Here is a 12,211-nt window from a genome sequence, read left to right on the forward strand (position 1 = left end):
GGAGTTTTAAAGTCTGCTATCTCCTGTGTTCCACTCAATCCACTGGTGTAAATAAGTCCACAAACATCTGTAAACAATGGTGCACATGTTTTCTATCAAACAAACACAGCTGTTTAAAACGGGGCCCCGGAGATCGGACAGGTAAGAGGGCCGGGGATCCCGGGACCGAGCAGCTTATTTGGTCGACTTCCAGTGCCAGACGTGCTGTGTGCATTTATGTAAGGGCGAGGCTAACAGAGAGGAGACAAAGATAGTGAGAGCAGAGAGCGTGAGGACACCAATCATCCTGTAATTATCCCCCCGGTGTGTGAACTGTCCAACTCTCCGTCCTTGATAGATTCACCTGACCCAATAACACAACACACAGCCACACAATGGACTGGGGGCGGGATAAAGACAACACCATAGATCAGCCAGGGATCAGCAATGAGACAAAGACCTAACATCTGGGAGCTGCGGTGAAATTAAAGAACCAAAAGACTGAACCAATCCTGTTACAGCGTTCCATTAATAGCCTGGGAGCTGCTTGAGAAACGGCACAAGTGAGGTAATGCAGGATTCAATTTCATTTGATATTAAAGAAACACCCCTTGGCATCGCTCTCCCTCTCTTTCATACTCTTTCCCTCTGCTGTTCACATCACTCTCTTACCTTAGAGTGATGTATTAAGCCATTTAAATTAACAATGGAATGACTTATTCTAATACGCCCGTCCCGAGGAGAGCCTGGGATGATGCTTGCTGGAGTGGGACATCAACATCACACACCACCTCTGAACCTCAGGCTGGGCAGTGATGCATGTCGCACTTTTCCAGATAGCCCAAACAATCCAGCCAGAACTCCATCCAAAAGCAGACATTCATATAATCGTTATGATGTGGAGAGGGTGAATAACACCACTGAGCCTGTCATTACTGGACACAAAAATCTTCCAAAGACGAGTAAATACATGTCCTTTCTGGGATGGAATACGGGAGGAAAAAGAATCAGTAAATACACCAAAGTCTTACAATGAAAATGACTTTTTCTTTGAGTTTGAGGCAGCAAAGCAGAAGCTGAGGTCTTTATGAACTTCAGCAGCAGCTTGTAAAATCTCATTACTTCCTCTCATCCAGTCTATGTCTGATACAGACTTCTAAATCATTCATGCCAAGGCCTTGGTCAGCTGAATACAAATGAGGATACAGTGGGTGCTCCATCTGTCCCTGAGGGGTGTGCAAAAATAGATCTGAGAAAAGCACAGTTTGATTGATGCTTCTACACTCTGAATAATGATCGGTTCAGAGGTCAAACTACTTCAGTGACATGCATTATATCATTAATTACAGACATCAATAAACAATAGGACACTGTCCATATGTTTTAAGTGTGCTTATGCCTCCTCTTTTCCCTGCTGGATCATTTCACAATTAGTAACCGTTACACAGTGACCTTAAAAAATACAGAAAAAAAGACAATCCTCAGCTATTGATTGCATTCTCAGAACAGCACACTAGAAAAATGTGGCGTAGTAATTACAAGTGATGAGAGAAGCACATTTCGATCTCACAGTTACATATGCAATTAAAATATTATTCATTACCTCTTAAATAAAAGCCTGGTTCTGAAATCCCATTAAATTTGGGATAATTGTGTGTGTTTAATTATAATCCCTGGCAGGATGGAAGGAAGGGAGGAAGCAAGTTTCGGAGAAAGTAACAGAATGTGCTCTGACCTAGATAGCGGAGGAGACATTTTGTTTTAAAAGTGACCTTGCTGTGAAACCTCAGCTCAGAATAGCTTTCCATGGACTCTCAGTGCACACACCTATTACTTCAGCTTCTGGTTAAACAGAGCTTTAAGCAGAGAACAGGGCCATTGAATCCTCAATTTGTGCTGATTAAAAGCTGTATCATTTTAGTGAGTGCGACATTTTAATACTGTGATACAGTCAGACTGGTCACTGCTACAGTGCCACTACAGTTTGATGGGATTATACAGACAGAACGCAAACAGATGAGGGCTTTTTATTTTTTTTATGTGTAACCGAGCACATTTACTCAAGTAATGCATTTAAGAACAATTTAGAGAAAACTGTGCTTTACTTGAATACTTCCATGTTGTGACAGCTGCCAGCTATAGCTACTACTGTAGTTACTTAGCGGATGAAAGGAATAGCTTGACATCCTGGGAAATGTGCTTAAATGTTTTCTTGCTGAGAGTTAGATGAGAACATTGAAACCTCTCTCATGAATCCACCACCACATCCATCCACCACAGCTTTAGAAATAAAGTTATTATTTTAATAAAGTTTTATTTGTATGTAATTCTTATACATGTGTGCATGGTTTTTATTGTGGATTTTATTGCCGATGATGCATGTTGCATTTGTCGTTGATGGTAGTGAGATGTAGCCTACAGACTCCTGTGCTCCAATGCGTTTTTTTTTACATTGAGGACCACAAAGAAAATAAGTCTTGGATTTTGTTTTGCTATCCTCGGCGTTTTGCAGGTATGCGTGACCTGCCATCCTCTCGCTCTCACTGTGTCAAATAAACTGAACTAAGGTAGATATAAAAAGCATAAGACTGAAAATGAAGGTAAAAGCCAGACTGCCAAGATATACTGTGGCCTGACACATAATCTCCTGTAAAAGTGCAACGTTGTCATTTTTATGCTTTTTTTGTACAGATTTAAACAATCAAGATATAACACTGATGAGCTTTAGAAGTGCTGGTTGGTGGATTTTCTTACCCTTGGACAAAGCCAGGGTAGCTGTTTCCCCACATTTCCAGTCTTTATGCTATACTAATTAGCAGTAGCTTTATATTTACTGTACAGATATTATAGTTGTATCAATCAATTAATCCTCATGAATGTGTATTTCCCAAATTGTAAACCATTCCATTAAGATAACATGGCAACATACAAAACCTATGATCGGTTTAAAAAATGTGATGCAGTTACAGATTAAACTCCCCCAAACTACCGTGCTACTACATTAAAATATGTCAGTAACAAGGGCCATTCTCCTGCATAATGGACACTTTTACTTCAGACTATTTGATTGATAATACTTTAGCACTTTTATTAAAGTACATTTTTAAACGTATTACTTGGAATGGAGTGTTTATAAATTGCTGTATTGCCGCTTTTACTTAAGTAACGGATCTGATTAAAAAAATTCTCTCTCTTTTTCATTTATTTTAGTTTTTTCAGTTTTTTGTCCACAGATTTACTGCAGCCTGTGTATAAGTTCCTGTTTAAGCTGTCTGCTGCCCCGGCCCAAGATCCCCTGCTGGCTCCCTCAGAGCAGCTTGGCTCGGGCCGGTGGCTTCAACCTGCAGGCAGCCGTAGGACAGCCCAAGCGGAGCTGTCTGCCACTCCTGTGCTTCATTAGGAAACAAAATATAAGGTTTCCACTCCATTAGGAATGACTTTAGGAGTGAAAGCACATAAGACGCCGACTCACCTCATCAACAATGCATTGCAATAACGGCTGAGGATGAATGAGAGTGAGCAGAGAGGGGGGAGAGAAAACAGCATTAGCCAGTATACAATGTCTTTACAGCAGAGTGAAAAGGAAAAAAAATCATTAATGCAATAAAATGTGGTCAGATTAATCAAATGCCTCAAACTCTTATGAAAATATTACAGGGAGAGAATTTTCTATTACATCTAATGGTATCTAATCTAATACTGGCAGTTAAAGGCTTGGGCATCTATTTATTGTGAAACACAATTTAGGAAGTTTAAAGGGACGCAGTGAAGCATGCGTGCAGCATAGCCGTCAGGAACATAGGCAGAGATCTTTCCATGCCATTTTCTTTCCTCCAACTCATAAAAGCTTACCATTAAAGACTGTAGGTTGCTCTGAGTTTGGGGGAAGAATACACAGGGAGGAAAGGCAATATGTAATTAGCGTGTCATAATCAAAATGACCCACTCGGACACTTTATGATCAGCAAGACAAAATTACTGCACCACTGGTGGCAATCTGTGGGCATGTGTTAACACCATTAACATAATGAAAATACACAAATGGGTGAGGAGCTGAAGCACAATGTTAATTTCAAAGTGCATTTTCACTAACCTCCAGGTTGTGGGGAAACGCTGGGCTGAGAAAACATACAATCTTTTTGTAAATGGCTTGGAAGAAGAAGAAAAAAAATTCTCCTTGTCTCTTAAAACAATCTGTGAAAAGTATCATTCCCCTGTCGCACATCTCCAGTGAGAGACTCTGTGGAAGATCTCATTTTCAATTAAAATCTCATTTGCTTGGAAGTTGAAATGAAATCATGTTGTGAATTAGCACATGAATTTACATACTGGGACGGCTGCCAGTGTGCAGGGAGACTAATTTACCTTAAAGACTGATTTTTTTAAAAAAGGATCTCAGTGATGGCGTGAGAGCAATGATGCGTATGTGAAGAACTGGATTGTAAGATGTAACTAGTGAGGAAAAACAAATTTTGCTTGTATTCCTGTACAGTTGAAGAGCTTTTCTTACAGAGGAAAAGAGTTTCTACAGACTTACAAATATACCAAGAAAAGAAAAAAACACACTTTGCAAACTTTTGAAACATTCACAAAATAAAGGCAGAAGATTGTTGCTTTAGTGTTAAAGGCTGCATTAAATTGAAACACTTGAAAATGGAAAGTACTTGTTCAAACTACTTGGTCTTAATTATGGATTTAAAGATGTTTTAAGTTACAACGGGTGACGAAGAAGCATCCAGTGTTCTTGTTATCATCTTGTGAGGAGAAAGGACGGTATTGACAAATTTTTCTTTTTACTCCTCAGCACGTGAGCTAACCATCCATGGAAAAGCTTGTTCTGGTAATTTGTTAAGTTTTTAAGATTCCAACCTGCAACCACCTTTACTTGATGGTCTTACACCCAGAATACACGCCTTCAATCAGCTATCCACTGGGCCTCAGATTGTCCACAGTAAATTACTTGCTCATTTCACAAGGCCTTCTCTGACAAAGCACTATAGCTGTTATTGATTCATTCTTTCAATTAAATAAAGCTTTGCTCTCTCTCCACTCCTTGTAAATACCTAGAGACCCCCTATCCAACACAATATCCATTCTTTTTACACCGCTAACATTATCAGTCTGCACGCAAAATTAATTCCCCCACTATTGCTGAAATAACTATAATTGCAAACTACACAGAGAGAGAAATTGGAAAGGGGTTTTAATATACATTTCCAGGTGTATTCTCCATTTGTTCAAGTCAATAACATTTTTCATTAACATTTGTAATAAAAAAAAATGCAAGTTCTGTCCCCTGCTCATTTCCTTCTTAATTCAGAGATGAATTCACAGCACACTTTCCAAACTGCTATGTGCCAGACTTTCTCATTTAATTTGGTTTAAGACATCCAAATGAGATTAATGTTGGCTATCAACTATAAAACATTTTAATTTACATATTTATCAGCTGAATGAGCCATGACTCACAATAGGTAAGACGTATTAACATGATTGCATGTTGATGCAACATTTTAATATAATAGAAAATCAATGGATGAAAATGGATCGCAAGCGTAAGAGAGCAATTCTTGTCATTTTAGATATTTTTGAGGTATTTCTTTGACAGACGACGTATTTGTGAGGATGCCTTGAAAATTCCATCTGCTACTTCAAAAGCAGCACACTGTTATGTGAACAGCTGTATTCTTTTGAGGAGGAATGAAGGAAAAAAAGCAGAGGCGGTCAGTGTGCAAGGACAGTCAGGTGTCTCCATAGACAGCCCAAGAAGAAAGGGAAAGAAAAGGAGGGAGAGAGAGACCCCCGTCTGTCCCCTTGCCTTCATTGTTATCCCACTGATGATCCTGCAGGTGGGCAGAAATCAGTGTGGCTTGGCCTCAGCTGCACTGAGGTCAGCTCTCTGCTCGTCTGTGCTGGAATTATGGGCTAGCCTTTTGCCCGCGGCACACAGATTTAGTCGTGACCCTGAACATGGCCTCCCCCAGAGGTTGACAAATTTTATCACCACATTTTCCCAACTTTGCTCAGAAAACCAACCTGACTCGTCAACCCACAGCCAATCCAGCCCCACCAGTAGCTTCCCTAACCTCATATCTCATCTCAGACATAATGGGAAAATCAGACCTCTGTGAACAGGAATCTTTTAAGATTCATGGAAAATAAGGGCACATGCTGGAGTGACGAGGGACAGTGAGTGCTCACAGCCTTTACTGCAGGAAATTAATAGAAAGACTTGTAATTACCAAATTGTCACCTCTTTTAGAAAAGGACGTTTGCAGATTTCCTAAAATCTATAGTAATAAATAATGTAAAATAATTTTACGTTTAATAATGATAATTAAGAGATCTTTATTTTCACCTTTGATAAAAACTTTGCACTACATTTTGAAAGTGCTAAGTAAAAGAAATTATAAGTGAGTAGTAAGAAGTTTTCTTGTTTTCAAAATTATAAATGACTGAAACTTGAATCTTACAATAGACAAATGGTTCTAAAATTACATGCATAAGATAGTATATGGTTGGAGCATACAAGGTTTTGTTGAATTGTAAGGTGAACAGAAAAGTACTGTACAGTGTTATTACAAATATATGTCTCAGTTTTGAATCTGAATCTAGTCTGTAGAAAAAAAAAAAAAAATGAGCCAACACATGAGACATAATAAATCAGAAAGCTCTTTGCTAGCGGCTGCATGCACATTAGACCACATCTTCAAGATTTTCAGAGCAAACCGTAGAGCAAAACTCCATTACCTCCTGACACAGAATGCAAATGAATCACAACATGGGGTGGGATGGAATTAAAGACCCTTCTCTAATCAATGACAAGCCAGGATGAAACCCTCTCTTCCATGGCTCTGCCATAGGCAAACTTCAAGCCCCCTGAAAACACTCACACTCACACTCTCTCACACACACACACACACACACACACACACACACACACACACACACACTTGTGTGCACACATGCATGCACACGCTCAATGACAGACACACACATGGACACATTTTGGCATGATATCTACTGGCTATTTTCCAGCTTGTCTTTTCAGAACTGGTAGTGAGGACATGAGCTCATTGCATGAAGGGAGTCTTGTCTTAACCTGCTCCCATCTTTCTGTTTCACAGAATTTCAGAAATAGCATCTGAGTTTGTCAGGTGGATGGTGCCGGACTCAGGCTGTGAGGTGAAGGGAAGAGCTGTCTCTGTTCTGTTGTGCTCTGTTCTGCTCAGACAGATGCACAGGCCTGTGTAAATGACAGCCTGAGCCCGAGGATGTCTGCTGGCTGCCGCGCGGCCTGCTACAGCCTGCAGGTGAAGTGTCTGTGGCGCCATATGGAGCAGGGAAAATTAACAACGAGAGGAAATTCTCCACAACAGCGGGAGGTCTTGCTAGTCTCTCCTCCAAACAAAATTTAAAGACGTAGAGAAACAAGAGAGGGGGAGTGATAAAATTAATGGGGTTCAACATTTTAACACAACACCGACGGCAATGTTTGCACAGAAAAACAAGAATTCCCTTTACAGTTTAGTCACATTGCACTCCTCTATTATAAATCAGTGCCTGGCTTAAGTAGTTTGACCTGTTCTATAAATGTACATTAACCCTGCTGGTGCTCCCTCCCAGGTTCTAGTCTGCTCCACAAGCCCAGCACAGTAGCTGTTAGTGCAGGTGAGCTGCCTCTGTCTCTGGTGGCTCCTTATGCTTGCTGCCATCATAGCAGAGGCGCCCCATGTGGAGCCTCTCTTGGTTTGGGTCATTGATTACAAAGAGCCTCCTGGTTTTGTCTGACAGATGTGAATCCATGCTATTTAATTTGGAGAGTTACCCTCAAAGGGACTACCATTAGCTATCCAATCTGACCACAAATAGTGTTCCATTAAGCAAAGAGTTTGAGAAGCTCTGGTGGTGCGTCTCCTGACAGCATGGAGGAAGCCTTGGCATATTACACTGAATGTTAAATGCTTGGTTGTTTAAACAAAAGGGAGATCTTACTTTAAAGAACGTCTTTGTTTTAGGGATACATAAAGAGTCCCCTCAGCGGGATTCTACAGGCATATTAGAGCTGAAACTGTCCTTGTTTAGTGTCTAAAGAGGGTGGGGTTGGTAGTTAAAATGTTAATAAGTGCAATTCAGTTTTAATTTAACAGCCCTCTGCATTCCTAATTACTCCACTAGCTGTGAATAAATGAGGAAGGGATCTCATCTCTTGCCCTCTGCTTTCAACACAAAACACATTCTTACCATTTCCGATATGGAGCTAAAGAGGACTGTGAGGAAAGTGATCTCAACTCATCGTCTCCTCATGAACAAAGCAGCATGGCTCAGTTAGCGATTTCAGCTATTATTTTCTCAGTAGGTAGAGTCCTTCAAATCTTTGTGATTGCTTTTACGGATTTTGTTGATAGAGTATAAAAGGGAAGTGTAAAAAGTGCAAGAAAGCAAATCAGAAAAGATTCAAAGAGGAGGGGAAGATAAAAGGAATGTGACGATCACAAATTGTTCTTTTTAAAACATTCAACAACAGGAGCACGCATCCCTGTGCAGCCATGGAATAGAACTGTGCATAAATTACTTTATGTAATCATACAATGTAGATTAGCATGATAATGGTGGGTGTTAATAGATGCCAGGAAGCAGGGAGTGACAGCACTTTGAAATGAGACATGCTTGGGGCAGTGGGCTCACACACACTCATGCATACACACAGCATTGGGGAATAGCCAGTGAGGCTCTCGTGCCATTACGACAAATGTGAGTGACGGGGAAGAAAGCCACATCTAGCCAGCTGCCTGAAGGCTGCTACAGTATTTCCACAAGTCTATAGGCTCCTGGTCTCTTGGGGAGCCCTATTAATTGTGAACAAAATGGTCCACCATTAGATCTAATGCTTTTAGAGACCAGAGGATATCTTACCCAGCCACCAGGGCCGGATTCAAAATCTTGCTGAAATGATGCCCTCCTAGATCACCCAAAATTTTAACCTATAATTTTTAATCTTTTTCCAACACATGAAGTAAAACTAGTCCTAGACATTTTTAAATGGATGTTTTCATTGAGTGCAGGTTCAGCCTACAGTTGGATGTTAGAAAGAGGGAAGAACATGGTAATATAAAAGTAATAAAAGTAAAGAGGGTGTGATGAAAATGCATCTTTTATAGCATTAGTGAGATGTAAATGAGCAGATCAGGTGGGCTGCTGGTCTAATCTCTTCCTGGAAAGCCAAGATGAAGAGCAACCAGCAAGATGACAGCGCTTTGAAGGCAGCCCTGCAGTCACCCAAAAACCCTAATTTCTAACATCATTGTACCCATTAGTTAATCAGACTAAATTTAGCCCCCTACTGAGACAAAGGAGGGCTAACAAGGAGACTGGGATAAACCTAAGAATAGGTCAAGGGCACTTATTTAAAAAGCCCCCTTGAACACAGTTGGCACATTCAACAAGAATAACAAATCCCACTTCCTTTCATCCTCCAAAGCCCTGGCAGATCACAAAGCCTGGTGGGGGAGCAAGGTGGAAACATAAGGACCTATAGATTTACAAAGCGAGCGGGCGTGACCACTCCTGTGGATTAATCCAAATCAGAATGCCTTTAAGACAACAGCAATTTGATCAACTCTGATCCGGCTTATCCACAGGCCGCCCAGATTTGTACTCGTGCATGCAGAGCAAGAGCGACATTAAACTCTTCACTGTGGAGCCCCAATGCAACTTGAGAATGTGACAATATATTGTTTCTTTCTAAAGCTAAATGAGGTTGTTTGCTTTGATGGTTTTGCCAATAATTGATACAGCCATGATAAAGGCTATTACCATGGCAACTGCTAAAATAAGGGCCACATATGACATAGGACCACACAAAGCTTTGATATTCAGAATCAGTTCTGAGTATGATGTTTAGCATGCGATTACACAAGTCTGACTGAATTTCCTTACTGACCTCTGACACACATATTCATACATACATATTCTAGACGGAAAAAGGGGGCTCCTGCTCAGGGAGCCTGCAATGCTGACCTTCTGACAGCCAGGGCTGAAGAGAGAGCTACATTCATGAGCAGATCTGGGGGTCAACATCACCACACAAGCACCCCGAGGAGAGCTGACTGAAAATTAATTAAAAACGCTAGTGTGCAGTGAATGACGGGCCGCTTTTGTTGGTCGTCTGCATTGACGGAGGAGGCAGGACGGTCCCATGTCCCTGGTGCTGGTGAGCCCCTGGTGGCCTCAGCCATTGTCTCGCTGCCAAGCTCTTGCCTTATCAGCGGCAGCAAATCAATGAAGCTGCTGTCTTGTTTGTGCAAATGGTAATTACACCATCCACATTTTTGTGCATTAAAACAATCACATCTTAGTCAGGAGTAAGAAGGGCTGGAGGAACATGGTGGACATTTAAACAGACTTTTGGGACATGTGCCAAGGTAAACAAAGGAAGCTCATTTTTGTTTCCATCCAGGCATTCAGTGAAATAAATAGACAAAAGTCGTTGTCTATTGTTAACCAACATATCAACCAAACATATATCAAATGACACCCCAACAATCTCATGGATAAATCTTCCACAGTCTGTGGTCTTCCCGCAGTGATATAGCAGAAAAGATTTAGAGTGCAAAAGCATTTAAGCAGGATGAAGCTCAGAGTTTAATGTGGTCCATCAATCCCATTCACACAGGGTTGTAGCCTCTACATCTGTCCTGTGAGACCATCAGAGTGGTTTAGTGGCATGTTGCAGTTTAAAGGTGCAACAGAAGAGTCAGGTAACAAGGGACAAAATAGTCTCGCCAACTCTCAGTTTTAACTACCCAGGTTCCCTTTGGCCCACACTCATTAAATGCAGAATGCATTTGTCCTTGTAGCTTTTCACACACACACACACACACACACACACACACACACACACACACACACACACACACACACACACACACACACACACACACAGTTGTTCACAACTCACCACATCCAAAGGCAATAGCCATTAGGTGTAAATGGATGGTGTTCTTCCCAAGTCTCAGCTGAGCGCATGTTTCAGGAGCAAAGCAAATGCAAAGGCCAACAGATCCATTAAACCCCATCCAATAACACCAGAGCCTGTCTCCAACACACTGACTACTACTTTTGCAGAATAACACTGGTATGAGGCTCAGCCAAAATATCTCAGCAGATGAAGGTAAGAGCTGTTTGGTACACCACTGAATGCACTCGTATTTTACACAACAGGACGAGGAGGAGAAGGAGAGAAGGAGGAGAAGTGGTTAGATGATAAAATCATCATTTTGTCATTGTGCAGTCCATTCAGTTAGTGGATTAATGATTTCTTGATAAGCAACTCGTTGATAGACAATGAATTGTTTAAATAATTTTTCAAGCAAAAATGCCAGTGATTCTCTGGTGCAAATTCTTTACTCTGTTTTGTATCATTGCAAATTCTACATCTTTGGGTTTTAAACAGTTTATCGTAAAAAACACGACATTAGAAGACATCAGCTTAGATTCTTGGTATTATAATGGGCATGTTTCACTAGTTTCTGACATTTTGTTGACCAAACAGTTAATTAAGGAAATTATCTACAGATTAATAGATAAGGAAAATAATCATGAGTTACAGTCACATTTCATAGTGCAACTTATATTTTTCATTGACAAAACATACAAGAAATGAGTAAGAAAACTAGATTGATTGTTTACTTATGAAGACACTAAATAGGGCCATCAGACTCTCGTGTTAGAAAACATTGATGCTTTCAGACGTACATACACAGAATTAAAAAAAAGATTTAGATCTATTGAATGATTTTTATTTGTGTCTTCTCCAGTCCATTTGGAATATGGATATAATCCAATGGATACATAACTTACAGCCTTATGTCATGATCATGTTGACGGTCAAACAAATTCTTGCACTACGGACTGCTATCAAACCCTTTTCTGATGAAAACAGCGTAACATTTTTTTCAAGTATGTTTTAATATAACATTCATGTTGCCCTTATGTGCACAGAAACAGTTTTTTGTTGTTGCACAGTTTTGGCTTTGAAGAAATCCCTTAACAAAATTCCAATGTTAGTGATAGGGAACAAAATCCACAGCCGCCCTTTTGTGCAAAGATATAATGCAATGTTCAGCTGAAGTTAATATTCAGTCAGAGGTAGCCAAATCAAGTGAGTATCTTTCAAAGCTGCAATATTTTTTGTATCAAAGTCCCTCTTTTTCTGGCTGTCTATCCACCA

The sequence above is a fragment of the Trachinotus anak genome, unplaced genomic scaffold (assembly GCF_046630095.1).
Source record: "Trachinotus anak isolate AG129_WGS33_773 ecotype Australia unplaced genomic scaffold, CSIRO_AGI_Tana_v1 ptg000002l, whole genome shotgun sequence".
Classification (NCBI taxonomy): domain Eukaryota; kingdom Metazoa; phylum Chordata; class Actinopteri; order Carangiformes; family Carangidae; genus Trachinotus; species Trachinotus anak.